The sequence below is a fragment of the Bubalus kerabau genome, chromosome 3, assembly GCF_029407905.1.
Source record: "Bubalus kerabau isolate K-KA32 ecotype Philippines breed swamp buffalo chromosome 3, PCC_UOA_SB_1v2, whole genome shotgun sequence".
NCBI classification, from domain to species: domain Eukaryota; kingdom Metazoa; phylum Chordata; class Mammalia; order Artiodactyla; family Bovidae; genus Bubalus; species Bubalus kerabau.
In genome coordinates, this window is record NC_073626.1 from 14,427,173 (window position 1) to 14,446,800 (window position 19,628).

Genomic DNA, 19,628 nt, shown 5'->3' on the forward strand with positions numbered 1-19,628 from the left:
AGAAGGATTGGACAAGATGAAGATGCTGAAACATGAGCATGGTTGCTGAGAGTTTTCAGGGGTTTCAGGGCTGTTGTTTTGTCTTTATAAGCAGACAGAGAGAAAAAAAAGAGTTGGCACCTTGCACCAATAGTAACTATGAAATGGACTATTTCTTCCTTGATCCACTTAATTCTTGATGAGGAGAGAGTTAAATAGATGACCCCATAATGCTTTTCTGTTTGAAATAATCATCAGTACTACATAACCAGGACAACAAGTTGTGTCTTCTTTTCTCTTACCGTTGATATTCATGGTACACAAAAGCACCACAATGTGTTCAAAGTGGTTATAGTATCAATTTTCTTACACTACAGAAGAAAGAGTGATCCCTAAAGCCATTGTAGAGAGTTGGTAAGAAGAGAAATGGGAAAAAAAGATGAGGATCTGACCTTAAAGAGACTGAACAGCTCTCACACGCTAGAGGTGTAATTCATAGCAGAGGAGATGACTGTGTCAGAAATATTTCTTGATAGGTCTTTGGTTGAGGAAAGTGAGCCCCACCCCCACCTGCTGCTCCCAGGGGCCAACTAAAAGAAAAGATGAAACTGGAAAAGAGCTGCATTTCTTGATAAGAAAATAACAGAATTAGGAGCTGTTCATTGATGACTTGAGAGAAATGGGTGAGGTAGATGTGGGAACCAGGAAGGAGGAAGGAGGTGAAATAGAAGGAAGATCTTGAGGAAAAGAAAGGGGTTTGAGTGGCATCCATAAGCTGAAGTCAAAATGGGAGATGCTGGCCCAGTAAAAAATGCCCTGAATTAAGAAAAGACCATGGAACCGTAAGTCAGGGAGGTCTACCATGCATTTTAAAGGTTTTTACTTGCAGTGCCCTCTAATGTTATCATCCACACCATCCCTTCCCTTTTCCCTAAAACCTTGGGTCAGAATCTGCTCCACCATCCTTGCTGGGACACTTTGGAGAGAAGGGACTGAGGTTGAGTCCTGCATTAGCAAGCTGATCCAAGAAGACAGAGGTGTCAGAGCCAAGACCAATGACCAGTTGCAGCCCTGGGAGCCCTAGAGAGTGAAGCCCCTCAGAAAAGGCAGGCACATCAAAGAATCCTTCTGCAACCTGTGAGATACTCAAACTATCTTATCTGCATAGTAAAAAATGACCACAGAATTTTTCAGAAATGAGAGACATCAGGAATGCATAAGCATAATATAAAATAGCTCACTAATAAAGCTGATATTAGTCTTGGAGTCTTAGCATGAAGTGAAAGACATTATGCAGGAACAGAAGCCCTGAGATCTAAGACTAAAAGCAAGGAACAGGGCTAGCGGCAAGGCTGGGATTAACTCAGTGATCTGCTTCTCTGATCATGGCCTTTCCCAGAGCATCATCTGTTATGGGCTGAAATGTGTCCTCCCAAATTTTATATATTGAAGTCCTAACCCCCAGTACTGCAGAATGGAACTGCATTTGAAGATAGGGTCTTTAAAACAGGTAATTAAAGTAAAATGACGTTATTAGAGTGGACCCTAATCCAATGACTCATGCTCATGCTAAGTTGCTTCGTCTTGTCTGACTCTTGGCGACCCCATGGACTATGTAACCTGCCAGGCCTACTCTGTCCATGGAATTTTCCAGGCAAGAATACTGGAGTGGGTTACCATGCCCTCCTCCAGGGGATCTTCCCGACCCAGGGATTGAATCCACATCTCCTGCGTCTCCTGCATTGCAGGCAGATTCTTGCCCCACTGAGCCACTGGGGAAGCCCTAATCCAGTGACCAGTGTTCTTAGAAGAAGAAGCAATCAGGACACAGAAACACACAGAGGGAGGACTCTGTGAGGACACAGGGTGAAAGCCATCAATAAGTCAGAGAGGCTTCAGGAGGAAACCCACACCTCAATCTTAGACTTCCAGCCTCCAGCACTGTGAAATAAATTCTATTTAAACCAGCCAGTCTGTTTCGCAGAGCAACCCTAACAAACTAGTACAGCGCCCCCCTCTCCTCTGGTCACTGTTAACTGAGGTCAGACGAGTCCCATCCCTACATCCCAAGGTGGTCCAAAAAAAAAAACCCTCCAAAGCATGAACAAAACTTCTGAGATAATTTTCACTTTGTGGTTTGAATAATTTGATCCAAACTAAATTTACTCTATATATACAAGGTAATTTTGCACATAAATGTGTGGTTTCAACAAATGAAACCCTATTGTGGACCAAGACCAGCAAAAGCAATCCGTGCTCTCTTTTACTCTGATCTCCAGGAAAGCAAAGTATTTGTATTATGTAGGGATAAAAAATATTTCTAATTGCTTTGTATTAATCATACAAAAATATTTTGCATTTCATTCAGTATTTGATTCTATATTTCTAGGGATTTTTACATAGCACCCGATGGTGTGAAACCTGGCAGTTTGGAGCCATTGTGGAATAGTTGGCCGTACATTCTTTGGTCATGTTGCTTTTAAGGTATTTGTAAGTTTACAGTCAGTATAACTGATTTCTACACTTTAGAGTTTACCTAGTGAATTATTATGATCTTCGGTCTTTGTCAGTATCAAAAAAATACTATGAAAACAAGAGGATACCCTCAAAACTCTATACATACACAACTCTATACATACACAACTCTATACATACACAACTCTGGCAGTGTTGGTTTAGTCACCAAGTCATGTGCAACTCTTGCAACCTCATGGACTGTAGCCCATGAGGCTCCTCTGTCCATGGGATTTCCAAGGCAAGAATACTGGAGTGGGTTGCCATTTCCTCCTCCAGAGGATTTTCCTGACCCAGGGATCGAACCCAGATCTCATGCATTGCAGGCAGATTCTTTACAGTTGAGCCACTGGGGAAGCCCCATGTACAACTCCAATTGTATCCAAAAGGCAACATAATACATGCCTTGGAAAATGTATCAGTTGTCACTTCTGTCTGAGAAACTTTGGTTCCACTTATACTAGTGTATACAGCTGACCCTTGAACCACAGCAGGTCTACATATATGTGGATTTATTTTTTCACTAAATACATACCATAGGACTACATGATCTGGGCTTGGTTTAATCCATACACGTGGAACCTTGGATAGGGAGGAACCGCAGATCCAGAGGGCTGACTATAAAGTTATACCCAGATTTTCAAATGTATGGGGTGGAGGTCATCGGTGCATCTAACCTCCAGGTTGCTCAATGGTAAACTACACTCAAGTTTTACACCCCCAAATTATAGGCATGCCAAACAAGTTATCTTTCCTCTCTCTTCTGATTGCTCTTTCAGAATGAATACACATGGTAGACCCATGTTTTAGAGTTTCCTATTTGATTTCTTGAGTACTCCAAGTGAAGACTTCAACTTTTTCAGACTCATTTTCTCCTCCCCTACACTGACTCTGGCAGTGTTGAACAAAATGGCAATCAAATCCAAAGAAATGCAGAACTAAATGCTGATACAGAAAAAGCAAAACGTAATATATCTTTATCTCACAAACAAAATTATTTTCTAGACCAGTGCTTCTTAACATTAATGCTCATAGGCAGGTGTTGTAAATTGCTGTTGGAGGACGCTAAAGTGCTTACCAAACTGAGAACTTAGTTTGAGACCAAAAAATGAGGGAGGCAGTTCCATGCAATCGATGGATCCATTTATTGTAGAGCAACTCACTCACAGGGTAAGACTGGGAGGGCAAGGATTCAGAAGCATCCACAGCTGCACCCCGCACCAAATATCCATAGGGACAATTTTATAGTTAACTTAGGGTATAAGGTATGTGCTTGGAAACAGTATGTGCATTCCTAAGTCAAGATTTATGAATGGGTAACTAGTCTCGTGGGTGCTGCGAATACCTCAGCAAAGGTCTTCATCATTGTTTGGGGACTAACAGAGCATTGAGGCCACCTGGCCCTGCTGTTGCCACTGCTAAGACAGTTCAGTCGTGTCTGACTCTGTGCGACCCCATAGACGGCAGCCCACCAGGCTCCCCCGTCCCTGGGATTCTCCAGGCAAGAACGCTGGAGTGGGTTGCCATTTCCTTCTCCAATGCATGAAAGTGAAAAGTGAAAGTGAAGTCACTCAGTCATGTCTGACTCTTCGTGACCCCATGGACTGCAGCCCACCAGGCTCCTCCGTCCATGGGATTTTCCAGGCAAGAGTACTGGAGTGGGGTGCCGTTGCTTTCTCCCCACCTGGCCCTAACAATCATTAAATATTATCTATTAACTACAAAGCCCTTCAGGACAGAGAAGTGACTTGCTACACAGTATAGTCCTGGGTCAGGTGAGTGGAATGACAGAAGGGACTGCGCTGGCCCAAGATGGCAGTGGTTATGCTAACAGCCATACAGTTGCAGACCCGAGGGGCTCTGGAATGGGTCCTGAGATTCTGCATTCTGTATGAAAAGCTCTAAGGTAATGCTGATGCTGCTGATTTATGAAACAATTTAAGTAGCAAGATTCTAGATCTTTATTTCTAGATCTATGAAAATGTAACTACACAAATCATTAGAAAAATGTAGGAGAATATTTTTTTAATTGGAAGGTCAGAGTCTTTTTCCATAGTAGGTTTAAAGAAAAAGGCAATTAGATTTAATGCATAAAAATTTAAACTCCTATACAATGAATACTTCTGTATGATGAAGCGAAGGACAGTAAAGAAACTGATAGCATATTTCCAACGTATATAACAAAACTTCCTATTCAGAATAAATGAAGGACTCCTTGAAATCATAAGAAAAGACTGAAATCACAGAAGAGTTACAATTTAGCAATAAACATGTGAAGTTGCATCAACCTTCTAGTAAGGAAGGAAATGCAGATTGAAACCACATGAGATATTTTCTATTCACCCACTTGTCAAATTTAAAACAATGCTTTTTGGCATTTTATAAGCTGTCATTGTTAATTTTAAGGCAATACAGCTCCAAAAATAGGTATTTTTTTTTATCATAGATTCCAACTTAAAGATGAGGAAACAGATGCTTAGAAACATGAAACAATTTGCCCAAAATTACTTACTGTAGTAACTGTTTAGAACAGTGGCCTCCTGGCTGGCAGTTTAGCTTTGGAGATAAGAGATGTTAGAGTTAAAAATTTCAAAGGCATGCTGCAATCCTTAACAGAAAGACTTACCATTCTGTCCCATTTATCACTGTTGCAAATGGCATCAGTGCTTTATTTTCTATAATAGATGATGAAAACATAGAATTCAATTTTGTTTTGATCATATCTTTCTATGTATATTCATGGTATGATATATGTACATATATATACAACTGAGATCATATCATGAAATAACTGTATAAAACATTACATAAAAATATGTATTAACATTATGTAAAAATACTTTCAGGGAATTCTGCGGTGGTCTGGTGATTAGGATTCTGAATTTTCACTGCCAAGGGCCTCGGTTCAATTGCTGGTTGGGGAACTAACATCCCACAAGCATTGTGGCCAAAAAAAGTTTTTTTTAACTACTAAGAAAATACAATTTTAATGATTCCTTAATGGATCATCATATAGTGGAATATGTCGTGATTTATTCAACATGTCCCCAGAATTGAATGGTCATTTCCCCCTCTTCCTTGCTTATGCTAGTCTAAAAACCATCTTGACAAACAAGTAAATCTGTTAACAATTCGGCTATTATTTCCTTGGGAGAGTTACTGAAAAGTAGAATGTGAATCAAAAGATTGAAATTGTTTTAAATCTTTTAATACATGTCAGCAAATTCCTATCCAGAAAGATTATGCCAGTTAAGGCACACACTATTATTGTTATCAATATTGTGTTTTTAAATGAATAATGTGATCACTAAAAAAAAAATAATCACTGTTTAAATGTTTAGTTTGTTAACCATGAGTGAAGTTAAACATTTTTTCAGGTTTATTAATAGATCTATGTCCTGTCTATGAAAAATTTCCATCCACTTCCTCGGCCCTTATGGGGGTTAGGTCTCAGTGTCTTTTTTTGCCTGTATCAATTCAGTTCAGTTGCTCAGTCATATCTGACTCTTTGCGACCCCCTGGACTGTAGCATACCAGGCCTCCCTGTCCATCACCAACTCCTGAAGCTTGCTCAAACTCATGTCCATCGAGTCAGTGATGCCATCCAACCATCTCATCCTCTGTCATCTCCTTCTCCTCCTGCCTTCAATCTTTCCCAGCATCAGAATCTTTTCAAATGAGTCAGTTCTTCGCATCAGGTGGCCAAAGTATTGGAGTTTCAGCTTCAGCATCAGTCCTTCCAATGAATATTCAGGACTGATTTCCTTTAGGATTGACTGGTTGAATCTCCTTGTAGTCCAAGGGACTCTCAAGAGCCTTCTCCAACACCACAGTTCAAAAGCATCAATTCTTCATCACTTAGCTTTCTTTGTAGTCCAACTCTCACGTCCGTACATGACTACTAGAAAAACAATAGCTTTGACTAGATGGACCTTTGTTGGCAAAGTAATGTCTCTGCTTTTTAATATGCTGTCTAGGTTGGTCATAGCTTTTCTTCCAAGGAGAAAGTGTCTTTTAATTTCATGGCTGCAGTCACCATTTGCAGTGATTTTTGAACCCCCCAAAATAATCTGTCACTGTTTCCATTGTTTCCCCATCTATTTGCCATGAAGTGATGGGACCGGATGCCATGATCTTAGTTTTCTGAATGTTGAGTTTTAAGCCGACTTTTTCACTCTCCTCTTTCACTTTCATCAAGAGGCTCATTAGTCCTTCAATTTCTGCCATAAGTGTGGTGTCATCTACGTATCTGAGGTTATAGATATTTCTCCCAGCAGTCTTGATTCTAGCTTGTGCTTCATCCAGCGCAGCATTTTGCATGATATACTCTGCATGTAAGTTAAATAAGCAGGATGACAATATACAGGCTTGACGTACTTCTTTCCCTGTTTGAAACCAGTCTGTCGTTCCATGTTCGTTTCTAAGTGTTACTTCTTGACCTGCATACAGATTTCTCAGGAGGCAGGTCAGGTGGTCTGGTATTCCCATCTCTTTCAGAATTTTCTACAGTTTGTTGTGACCCCACAGTCAAAGGCTTTGGTATAGTCAATAAAGCAGAAGTAGATGTTTTTCTGGAACTCTTGCTTTTTTGATGATCCAGTGGATATTGGCAATTTGATCTCTGATTCCTCTGCCTTTTCTAAATCCAGCTTGAACATCTGGAAGTTCACTGCTGAAGCCTGGGTTGGAGAATTTTGAGCATTACTTTCCTAGCGTGTGAGATGAGGGAAATTGTGTGCTAGTTTGAACATTCTTTGGAATTGCCTTTCATTGAGATTGGAATGAAAACTGACCTTTTCCAGTCCTGTGGCCACTGCTGAGTTTTCCAAATTTACTGGCATATTGAGTGCAGCACTTTCACAGCATCATATTCTGGGATTTGAAATAGCTCAACTGGAATTCCATCACCTCCACTAGCTTTGTTCATAGTGAAGCTTCCTAAGGCCCACTTGACTTCACTTTCCAGGATGTCTGGCTCTAGGTGAGTGATCACACCATCGTGTTTATCTGGGCCATTAAAATCTTCTTTGTATTGTTCTTCTGTGTATTCCTGCCACCTTTTCTTAATATCTTCTGTTTCTATTAGGTCCATACCATTTCTGTCCTTTATTGTGTCCATCTTTGGATGAAATGTTCCCTTGCTGCTGCTGCTGCTGCTGCTAAGTCGCTTCAGTCGTGTCCGACTCTGTGCGACCCCATACACGGCGGCCCACCAGGCTCCTCCGTCCATGGGATTTTCCAGGCAAGAGTGCTGGAGTGGGGTGCCATTGCTTTGGATGAAATGTTCCCTTAGTACCACTAATTTTCTTGAAGAGATCTCTACTCTTTCCCATTCTATTGTTTTCCTCTATTTCTTTGCACTGATCACTGAGGAAGGTTTTCTTATCTCTCCGTGCTATTCTTTGTAACTCTGCATTCAAATGGATATATCTTTCCTTTTCTCCTTTGCCTTTCCCTTCTCTTCTTTTCTCAGCTATTTGTAAGGCCTCCTCAGACAACCATTTTGCCTTTTTGCATTTCTTTATCTTGGGGATAGTCTTGATCACTGCCTCCTGTACAATATCATGAACCTCCGTCCTTAGTTCTTCAGGCACTCTGTCTATCAGATCTAATCCCTTGAATCTATTTGTCACTTATATTTAGAATATTCATTTTTGTCCATCATATTTATGGCAAGTATTTCCCCCACATTTTGCCTGTTTTTTCTTTCTCACTGAGGAGCTTTTCTGCAAGGCCAGTAATTCTATACTTTTTGACTTGTAACAAATTCTTCTCCAGTCCCAGCGCTACCATGGCAGGTCCAGGCTCTCACGATCTTAATGTTAAATAGCAAGAGTCTTATAATGACCTCCTGTTCCACACTTTTCCTCCCAAACCCATCCTGCTGGAGAGCCCCAGGTTTCTTATCCTAAAGCCTGTTGTGAACCACTATACATGTGAAAGGAGACAACTTCCTTGCACACAGTGTAAATGAGTTCATGCTGATGAACCTGCATTTGCCTAGAAAGAGAATCAATACCTTCCCTAGCCTTATCCAGATTAGAAAAAGATAATTACTTAATTTCTTCTAGATACCTCTATTAAGGACTCACATCCAGGCTATTGTCCTCCCAGGTTTATTTTAAGCAGATTTTTTTTTTAATCTGTCTTTATTTCCAAATCCACTTATTGTCTGGTTCAAAGAAGTTACCAGTTCCTATCAAGTCAAATTTGGTCCTGACTTAAAACCTTTTGGGCTTCCCCAGTGGCTCAGCAGTCAAGACTCTGCCTGCAGTGCAGGAGACGCTGCAGGTGGGGGTTTGATCCCTGGGTCAGGAAGATCAACCCAATGGCAACCCAATCCAGCATTCTTGCCTGGAGAATCCCATGGACAGAGCAGCCTGGCAAGCTACAGTCCTTGGGGTCGCAGAGTCGAATGTGACCGAGCACATAAAACCTTTTGTTTCGTGATCACTTTCCCTCAGACAGCATGAGAGCCTTGCTCTGCTCTGAGCTACTCTTTTCTCAAATCAGTGTTTTAGTTCAACTCCTGAATAGCTAGACAGAGGCACCCATGTGTCTGTGCTTCCCCCTCATCCCTCCTCGCTACTCTTGAGAACAGACCATAGTTATCTGTTTCGCCAAACACCAGAGACACACTGTCTCCTTCAGAGGGTCACCTCTAGGTCATTCTCATGAAAGGAGGGGCTTAAGTTGAAGAGAATGTGACAGCCCGAGGGCTGGTCGTGAAATGAGATGTGAGTCCCTGGGGTCAACTCACCAGGGTGCCTGCAAGTGTCTAGAGAAGCAAGAAAAAAGTCTCTTCAAGGACAGAGGTGGAGTCAGCTGCCCGGGTCCCTCAGACTGAGGGCCCCCTCCTCTGCTGCCTGTGAACTTTGCTTCTCCGGAGACAGTGTCTGAAGGGGTCGTAACCCATTCTCTCACCACGAAAGACACAGACTTTTTCCAGCTCCGAGAAGAATGTGGGGCAGGGGTGTGAATCTCCTTTGAGTTCATTGCCCTGTGTCTTCTCTCTCTCCAGCCCCTCACAACTTGGTGAGGGCAGGGGGTATCTGACTAATGGATCTGAGTCCTGTAACCTTCTGAAAATGCTAATGCATAAGAGAAGGGCCCCAGGAAGCATAAAAAAACTGACGTGACTAGGGATGTGTCTGAACCTGTGCAGAGGGACGCGGCATTTTTATCAGGCAATTTTCCAAGCATGCTGGGTCTCCTTGAAGATGCCACAGGCTCAGGAGCTCCTGGATGTCACGAATCTTGCATGTAATGGCAAGATTATTTTCAGTTTAAGTCTCTTTTGCTTCACTGTCTTCTGCTACAGGTTGTCCAAACAGGCACAAATCTGCTTTTTCTTTGGAGGTTGTTTCTGGAGGAAGGAGTAGGAATGGGGCAAGAAAGGCAATAACTAACTTCTTTAGCGCGTCCTTGCTTTACATATTTTGCTCGTTTTCTACCTTAGCTCTTTCCTTGATTTAACCATTTCCTACTATCTCACGATAACTCACAGAATGAGAATTGAGAAGAACCTTGGAAACCTTAAGACCTTACCCCTTCATTTCGCAGATAAGAAAACTGAAGTCCAATGAGGAGAAACGAGTTGCCTAAGGTCACACCTGTACAGGGTGGAGATCCCCGCAGACAGAATGCTCTTACCCCACCCAGGTTACCTAGTGACCAGCACACCTCCCCACACTCTCCGCTGTTCTCCTTTCCCTCAGCCCTTGGAGGTCCAGATGGCCCAGGCATGTCCTCACAGGCACCTGCGATGTGATGCAGTCCTTCTCTGGCTGTTCCACAAATACGATCAAAAACAAACTCCAATCTTTGAGATTGTTCAGAAATTCTCCCACCCTGCCCCCTCAGGTTCCTAGCTTGTATTGGGTCCCAAGAATTACACGTGGTCCTTGGGAAGGGCAGTGCTTCTGTACATGGGTCTTATTTCCCCAGTTAGACCACAAGAAATGGAAGCACTCTTCCTTCCCTCCTCTTCAAGCAGAATTCAGTTTGATGGCTGAATTGAAATCTGCAATGAAAAGAATCCAAACAAATGAACTCAGACCACTGCACAAAGGAGGGCGTGCAGGAGGGAGACAATGAGAAGGGGGGCGGATCTCTGTCGGGACCAAGACTACAGGAACAGGAGGGTTTGGCTCCAGCTTTGCTGCCGTGAGCAGAGATTCTCCTTACAGTGCTGCTGTCCTCACAAAGATGGTTTTTGCTTCACCTGATAGACATTTTTGTCAGCCCTCCACCTCCGTCCTGGGGCTGAATCCGACAAAGCACATGAAAGGCATACCAGCATACCAGGCCTCGAGGATTCCCTACCCTGGAAACAAATCCAAGGCTGTTGCATCCTGTGGCCAAAGCACAGCCGGAAAAAAATGCTGCCTGATCACCCCATCTCATTCTGTTCAGGCCGCTGGACAGAGCACTTGCCAGCTCCAAACTCACTTTTTGTGCAAAGACTCAATACACCTATTGAGATCATGTCCAGGAATGGCCTTTCCTTCTGCTGCCTCCAGGCAGGAAGCCCAGCAGACTCTGTTTTGTGAGCTGAGCCCCAGAGAGGGAGAACCAGGACACAGGGAGACCGCCCCACCCCATCCGCATTCATCTCTCTTGCTTTGCGTCCTTGTCCTCCTCCACAGCAGTGTCCCATTTACAGAGATCCACCTGGGCACAGCACTCTGCTGAGTCCTGAGAGAAACAGGATAAAGAGAATGGGCGCTTTGAGTCATGGTAGGATTTCCAAGTAGCAACGTCCAGAAATCTTGTGTAAACGAAAGTATCTAATCACCAGGTACCACCAGCAGGCATCTTTCTGAAGGGGGTCTTCTGCCTTCAGCCTGCACAGAAACTGTTTTTACCACCTAATCACTCCAGTGTGTATAGTTGAGAACTGCCAGGAGTCTACTTGGTATTTATTTAGTTGTTGGAATTTTGGTGAATTCCCTCTTTGTATTGATTTATATTCCTTCTCACCTCCTCCTTCTCTCTAGCATCACTGCCTCCCAGTTTTCAGCGTTAAAGACACGTCTTTATTCATAGCCATATGAACACATACAAATGTTTATAAGTATACGTAAGAATTTTCCTTTTTGTATTTTTTCTTTTACAAAAATGAATTCATACTAGGTTAGTCTCCTTGTTATTTGATTTCTCACTTAGCAAAGCAGGGGGGATAAATATCCCCCCTGGTGAATGGATATAGTTCTCATTCTCTTCAATAGACACATTGTATTCTATGGTTATGTGTTCATCAACTCATTCAATCATTTCTCTACTAATGATAACTGAGGTTACTTGCACTATAAAAGGGCTTCCAGTCGCTCAGCCGCAAGAATCCGCCTGCAAAGCAGGAGACAAAGGACACATGGGTTCAACCCCTGGATCTAGAAGATCCCCTGGAGGAGGGCATGGCAACCCACTCCTGAATTCTTGCCTGGAGAATTGCATGGACAGAGGAGCCTGGCAGGTTACAGTCCTTGGGGTCACAAAGAGCCAGACATGATTAAGCGGCTGAGCACGCATGTACGCACTACAAAAAATACCACTATGAACAGTGTTGCTGAAAAATCCCTGTTTCCATGTCCTTAAAAGTTGAATTTTGTTTCTATAGAATAGCTTCCTAAGAATGGCATTCCTAGGCCAATTACATGTATTTTAAAGTAAATATATAAAGTATTATAAAGTGATTATAGTAGGTATATTTAAAATGATGTATTTTAAAATACATGTAATTCTAATAGAAATAAATGTTGTTAGATTGTTTTCCGAAAAGGCTATGGTGTTTCCCAGTCCCACCAGCAATAAATGGAATGCCCCTTTCCCCATTTTCTAACCAGCACTGAGTTTTAGCACTATTTCTTAACTTTTGGCAAATAGTTGAGTGAAAAAAATTTTAATTACACTGGCACATCAATTTGCATTTTCCTGATTACTAAGAAGATGAATCATCTTTTCACAAATTTATTGGCCATTTGGACTTTTTCCCTATAAATTGTCCACTCATGCATGCCCTTTGTCCATTTTTCTATTGAGATATTAATTTTTTTTTTTTACAAGTGAGTGGAAACAGTGTCAGACTTTATTTTTGGGGGCTCCAAAATCACTGCAGATGGTGACTGCAGCCATGAAATTAAAAGACGCTTACTCCTTGGAAGGAAAGTTATGACCAACCTAGATAGCATATTGAAAAGCAGAGACATTACTTTGCCAACAAAGGTCCGTCTAGTCAAGACTGTGGTTTTTCCAGTGGTCATGTATGGATGTGAGAGTTGGACTGTGAAGAAAACTGAGCGCCGAAGAATTGATGCTTTTGAACTGTGGTGTTGGAGAAGACTCTTGAGAGTCCCTTGGACTGCAAGGAGATCCAACCAATCCATTCTGAAGGAGATCAGCCCTGGGATTTCTTTGGAAGGAATGATGCTAAAGCTGAAACTCCAGTACTTTGGCCACCTCATGCAAAGAGTTGACTCATTGGAAAAGACTCTGACGCTGGGAGGGATTGGGGGCAGGAGGAGAAGGGGACGACAGAGGATGAGATGGCTGGATGGCATCACTGACTTGATGGACGTGAGTCTGAGTGAACTCTGGGAGGTGGTGATGGATAAGGAGGCCTGGCGTGCTACGATTCATGGGGTCGCAAAGAGTCGGACACAACTGAGTGACTGAACTGAACTGAACTGATGAGCACTTATATATTTTGGATGTTAACACTATGTTATGTTTTTCACAGCATGTAATCTATCATTTGCCTTTCTTTTGTCTTATAAGTAAAGGCAATCTAATATATGCTTATCTTTTTTTCAAACCACTTAGTTCCAGGTACTATTCTAAATACACAAAAACCCAGGAGATGGGTAATCTTTAATTTTCACAACAGCTCAGTGAGGCAGATAGAATTGCAGTACAGAGAGACAAAGTGACTTGTCCCAGCCATACATCTGTTAAGTAATAGAACAGAGACTTGAACTTAGGCAGTAGGATTCCAGAATCTTCACTTCTCTGTCATCCTGCCTCTTCCACGGTTTTTACTTGGAATCAACCATTGTCTTCATTTCCATCTGACCCATTTCTGGATACCCTGCTTTTCCACTTATCCCCAGGGGCTGCTACTGGCATTGGGATGGACGAGCCTGGTGGGCTGCCATCTATGGGGTCGCACAGAGTCAGACACGACTGACACGACTTAGCAGCAGCAGCAGCAGCTACTGGCGTTGTTGTGTGTACACTTCTTCCTGTGTGTGTCTTATGTGTGTCATGAGTTGCTTTTTGCTATTTGCTGAGAACCTACCATGTGCCTTGGATCAGTCAGTGCTTGATCATCTCATTTATTATCTCAACATGTATCATCTCATTTATTATCACAACATCCGTATCAGGTAGGCACTTTCCATCTTTCAGCTAAGAAACCCGAGGCACAGATACAGTGTCAGGGCACACAGGTAATAAGTGGCAGGGGAAAAAACATTCAAACCTAAGTCAGCCTGATTCCAAAAACTGCTCTGAGCCAGGCCTCTACATCCTCCCAACTTGCAAAGCTAGAGAATGCTCTGATTACCATCTAAAAGAAACTTGGCAAATGCAGACACAAGCCTCTCTTGTCGACCAGCTTCCTCGCCCAAGGGAGCAGCATTACACCCTCATGTGCCACCCAAGCAAGAGGCCTGGGGTGACTCCAGGACTGCTCACCGCCTCCTGTCTCCAAGTGCACGGCTCATGTGCCATGAAACCCCTCCACTGTTTCTTCCTCTCCTCTCACAGAGCTCAAGTTTTGATTCCAGAGGCTGGTGCATCTGCCCCACATGGTCAAAAGCTACCTCTCCGTGCAGTTACCTAAGAAATGTTTTTGATCATGATGGTGCTGTATGACTAAGTAATATTTATTTATTTCCCTGGTGGCCGCTTAGGAACAAAAGTACTCTACTATGATTTCCCAGGAAACATTTTATTTCACAAGTAGCAAAACTGGAGGATAAAGTCTCACCTGGATGTGACATTAATCCATAATCTGGATTTCTCTAGTACTTAGCTAGTTAAGATAATTTTGTAAAAATTACTGAGTCTTTCAAGAAGTTACCCTTCTCACATAGCAAGTATTGCAGAGTTAATTCTATAAATGTGTGCAATCAGGATGCATTCATTTTTTAAAAAATCTCATAAGCACAAGTAGAATAGTTTTCACATCTCTTTATCACTAGATGTCCTTTTTTCTTTCTACTTATCTAGAGTCTTACACAAAAATTCATAAACAAATATTTGAAAATTCCCAATGGAAGCACATTAAATGGTTTTACACTGAGAACTTGAACAAACTAGAATTTACACCCATATTTTCACATCCAAAAGTTCAGCTGTTCTGAACAAATTCCAACAATTGTAAGAACTTTGGCATGAAAAGAGTCAAAACTGAAACCTTGGAATTACAGCATCTGCATTCGATACGGATTCCCTTAGACTTGAAAAAAAAAAAAAAAATCCCACTCTATGCATAACAGCCCCATGGCTTTTTATCTGATGCTAATCAGAAGGGACATCCCTGGCAAGTCCATGAGTATGACCCTTACACCTCAAGGACAGGCCCAGTGACTTCCGGGCCTTCTCTAGGCAATTGGCACAAACATTCAAAAGAATGTTCTTTTCTGGACCTTTTTTTTTAATGTATAATTCTATTTATTTATTTACTTTTGGCTGTGCTGGGTCTTCCTTGCTGCATGGGCTTTTCTGTAGTTGGGGAGAGCATAAGCTACTCTCTATTGTAGTGCCCTGGCTTCTTATTGCGGTGGCTTCTCTTGTTGCCGAGCTCAGGCTCTAGGGCTCAAGGGCTTCGGTAGTCGCGGTACGTGGGCTCAGTAGTTGCAGTTCCCAGAGCCTAACCCACAGGTTCAGTAGATGTGGTGCACATGCCTAGCTGTGGGATCTTTCTGGATCAGGGATGGAACCTGTGTCTCCTGCACCAACAGGCAGGTTCTTTTACCACTGAGCCACCAATGAAGCTCTAGACCTATTATCATTTTTTTTTTTAATGGTTTGTTATTTTTTAAATTTATTTATTTTAATTGGAGGCTAATTACTTTACAATATTGTGGTTTTTGCCATACATTGACATGAATCAGCCAGGGGTGTACATGTGTCCCCCATCCTGAACCCTCCTCCCACCTCCCTCCCCATCCTTTTTTGGATAAGAAAGCTGTGGTACATACACACAATGGAATATTACTCAGCTATTAAATAGACCTATTATTTTTTGATTTGTATTAAGGCTAAATATGCATGCTGCTGCTGCTGCTGCTAAGTCGCTTCAGTCGTGTCTGACTCTGTGCGACACCATAGACGGCGGCCCACCAGGCTCCCCCGTCCCTGGGATTATCCAGGCAAGAACACTGGAGTGAGTTGCCATTTCCTTCGATGCATGAAAGTGAAAAGTGAAAGTGAAGTCGTTCAGTCGTGTCTGACCCTCAGCGACCCCATGGACTGCAGCCCACCAGGCTTCTCCGTCCATGGGATTTTCCAGGCAAGAGTACTGGAGTGGGGTGCCATTGCCTTCTCCAAAACATACATGCTAGTGAACCTTAAAAGTAACATAAAACCAACTTAAATGATAATAATAAGCAATAACCAAACCAATAAAATTGCTAGTTTATTCTCACTCACAGGCCTTTAGAAAATGAAATTGTTGTTTGCATTTCAGGTTTGAATTTCAAGTGTTCTATTTCATACCAGAAGTTGAAATGAACGAATGACTGCTTTCGTGATGGAATCCACTCTGCATTCTCCCTTCTGATCCTGAAATCCCCTCTATAGCTCTTTGAAGAGGTGGTCTCTTCTTCAGGTGGGCTTGAATTCTTCTAGTGACAGAGAATTTATTACCTCATTATTTGCCACAGTTTAGTGAGTTACTGTTTACCTTCTTGTACTCCTGTTGTTGTTTAGTCACTAAGTCATGTCCAGCTCTTTGAGACCCCACGGACTGTAGCCCGCCAAGTTCCTCTGTCCTTGGGATTTCCCAGGCAAGAATACTGGAGTGGGTTGCCATTTCTTTCTCCAGGGGACCTTCCCGACCTAGGGATTGAACATGCGTCACCTGCCATCTCCTGCATTGCAGGCATGTTCTTTATCCACTGAGCCATCAGGGAAGCCCAAGAGCCTGCATAACTGATACCAAAAGAGAATAGCAGCATTTATACCTAATGATGAAAAAATTTAATGGGTTTGTTTAAAGTTATTTCATGGAAAAACTTAATGGGCTTGTTTTAAGTTATTTCATGGAAATGTCTTGGAAAAACAGAGTATGAGGCCATTAGTCCACAAAGATGAACAGAAAGTTCACAAAGGTCCCTGAAGGTCCACAAGGACCCATGAAAGCTTTATTTGTCTCAGGATGTGGCTCCGCTGGTGTGTTTTGCTCTGTGATGGATATAGATGCAGCCTCTAATGTCTTCTCTGTGGCTCAGGCTTTCTCTTCCTGTGTCTCTTACTTTTCCTGAGACACTCTTTCTCTACTGCATTTTCTTCCTTTTCTTTCCTCAGTCTTGAACTTTTTAGGAAAACTAAAATTTAATATTAAAATTTTAATTGATTGTGCTTAGTGACTAAAATTTACATAGTCTGATCTTAATGTATGAGTGATTTTCTTCTTTAACAAGTTAAATTTTTAAAGGGTGAAAAATAAAGTCATAGGTTTGTTTTTGTTTGTAATTGCACAAAGAAACTCTGTAAATATACCTTAAAAATTAATCTAGAAATTCAACTACAGTGGGCAGGATGGAAAACTAAGCAGATGTGGGGAGAGAAATGGGCACAAGAGTTTCCACGAAAAAATTTATTTTTTGGCTGTGCTGGGTCTTTGTTGCTGGGCTGGCTTTTCTCTATTGCGGAGTGTGGGAGCTCCTCTCTAGTACCCATGGTGGCTTCTCTTGTTGTGGAGCACAGGCTTTAGGCACCCAGGCTTAGCTGCTCCCTAGCATGTGGAATCTTCCCAGACCAGGGATCAAACTCATGTCCCCTATATTGGCAGGCAGATTCTTATCCACTGTACCACCAGGGAAGTTTGGCTAAATTCTTAAAAATATTTAATTATCAAACTATATAAATGTATTCCAAAAAATGAAATAGAAATGTCAAACTAAGTAACCACACTTTTTCCTCTTGTCATTATAAACACCCTAAATAAATAATTCCCTACTTCTTGCATACAGTCTGATTTTACATAGCATGTCTTTTTTAGAATCAGAATTGAAACAGAAGAGAAATCTATTATTTCCCTGATATCAAAATTTGCCAGTCTTATTTTTGCTAGAATATTTGCCTAGGTAAAATATATTACAGCTAGATAAAAATTTCCTCAATGAAAGCAATATTTTCAAGGTTGCCTAGAAAATAATGTCAGTGCCTATTAAACTATAGTTAAATCAAGTGCAATGATTTCATTTTATGAGATGATTTAATTTTATGTGTCAATTTGTCTAGACCACAGTGCTCAGACATTTGGTCATTGTTCTGGATGTTTCTATAAGAGTTTTTTTTTTTCTTTTCTGTCCCAAGTCTTAGCTGTGGCTCTTGGGATCTTTGTCACAGCATGTGGGATCTAGTTCCCTGACCAGGGATTGAACCTAGGCCCCCTGCACTGGGAGTGTGGATTCTTAACCAGTGGGCCACCAGGAAAGTCCCTACAAGGGTGTTTTTGAATGAGATTTACATTTAAACCAGTGGACTTTGAGTAAATCAGGTTGCCCTCCATAATGTGGATGGGTATCCTGAACAGAACAAAGACTAGCCTCCCCCAAGCTAAAAGAGTTCTGCCAGCCAACTGCCTTTGGATATGAAACGCAAGTCTTTCCTGAGTCTCCAGCCTGCCAGTCTCTTGCATCAGATTTTGCACTCGCTATGCCTCACAATCCCATGAGCCAATTCCAAACCCCACCCCCCACACTCTCGCCTGTTGACACTTTAGGCAACTAAACACATTTATTCAACATCTGTGATTCGTGTGCCAGGTGCTGGGCTAGGGCGGGGGCAGAAAGACGACTAAGAGAACCCCTGCCATCAGGGAGCCCATGAGTCAGGTGAGGGAACAGGTAAGTAATTGATAGGATGTTGCAGGTGCTACCCCTGTAGTAACAGGGACTCCAGGAAGGAGCGGTTGGTTGGGGGGCTCGGGTTAAAGGAATGCCTAGAGAAAAGGACACTGAATTGATCTCCTTTTGCTCCTTTTTGGTGCAAGGCATGAACAGTAATGATCTGCAAGGTCCAGAACCCCAGCCTGCTGACCTGGATTCAACTGCCTGCTTCGTGCCTATGGCCTAACAGCCACTCAGGAGCACCATAGGATAAGCAGGGACCCACCTGCTGGGCTTTGAGTTTATCAGATAGGAGAATTCCTATAAATACCAAGTAGAAGTAGAATGAATAAATCACACTCCTTGTCTGTTTTTCTGTTTTCTGCAAAGTTAGTGAAAATTTTTTTGCCAACTATCATGTCCTTTATATTTCTGGAAATCCAGCTCATAGTATATCAGTGCAATATGTATAAAGTTCATTTATCAGATATATACATTTAGAAATAGTCACTAAAATAATTCATTAATTTTTAAACAGAGACAAATGGCATGCTTATTCATTATTCATTTACTTATTTACTTTATTAAAATTTTAAAATGAAAAAAACTACCATTTTTTCTTTGCCATAATGCTCTTATAAATCTAGATGCCATAAAGGATGTAAAATATACACAGGGTGTGTATTTTCATAGATTATTAGTTGAGACATCTTGTATCTTTATCAGAAATTCATGAGAATGTACAGAGATCTTTACCACTCATGAGACAATTCTGGCCTAAATCTGTCTTCAGTACCCAAAACCAAAATATTTCCCCAAATCAAGATTCAGTTTGTGAAGGGAGATCTGGAATTCAAAGCAGAGTAAGAAAATGGAAATATGTAAAATGAGTTGAGGCTAAAAATCATTAAAATGGAGGGATTTTCACAACAACAATAACAAAAAGATGTGGTAAACAGAAAGCATAAGCTGTTTGATAGCAGGCTTTGATGCTGAATTTATAGGATGTAAACTGCCCGGCACATAAAGTTAATGAGAATAAAATATTCCCTAAGCCAACCTCCGAGAGTCATA

The 19,628-nt window shown here is 41.8% G+C and overlaps 1 long non-coding RNA gene across 1 annotated transcript in view; it reads left to right on the top strand.

The window, feature by feature from the left end:
* Window positions 1-19,140, top strand: part of LOC129645497 (uncharacterized) — a 60,298-nt gene extending 41,158 nt beyond the window's left edge. Inside the window, exons 3-4 of the long non-coding RNA XR_008711381.1 lie at window positions 16,187-16,327; window positions 18,719-19,140. This is a non-coding gene — a long non-coding RNA (uncharacterized LOC129645497). The remainder of the gene's footprint in view (window positions 1-16,186; window positions 16,328-18,718) is intronic.
* Window positions 19,141-19,628: the final 488 nt, after the last annotated feature.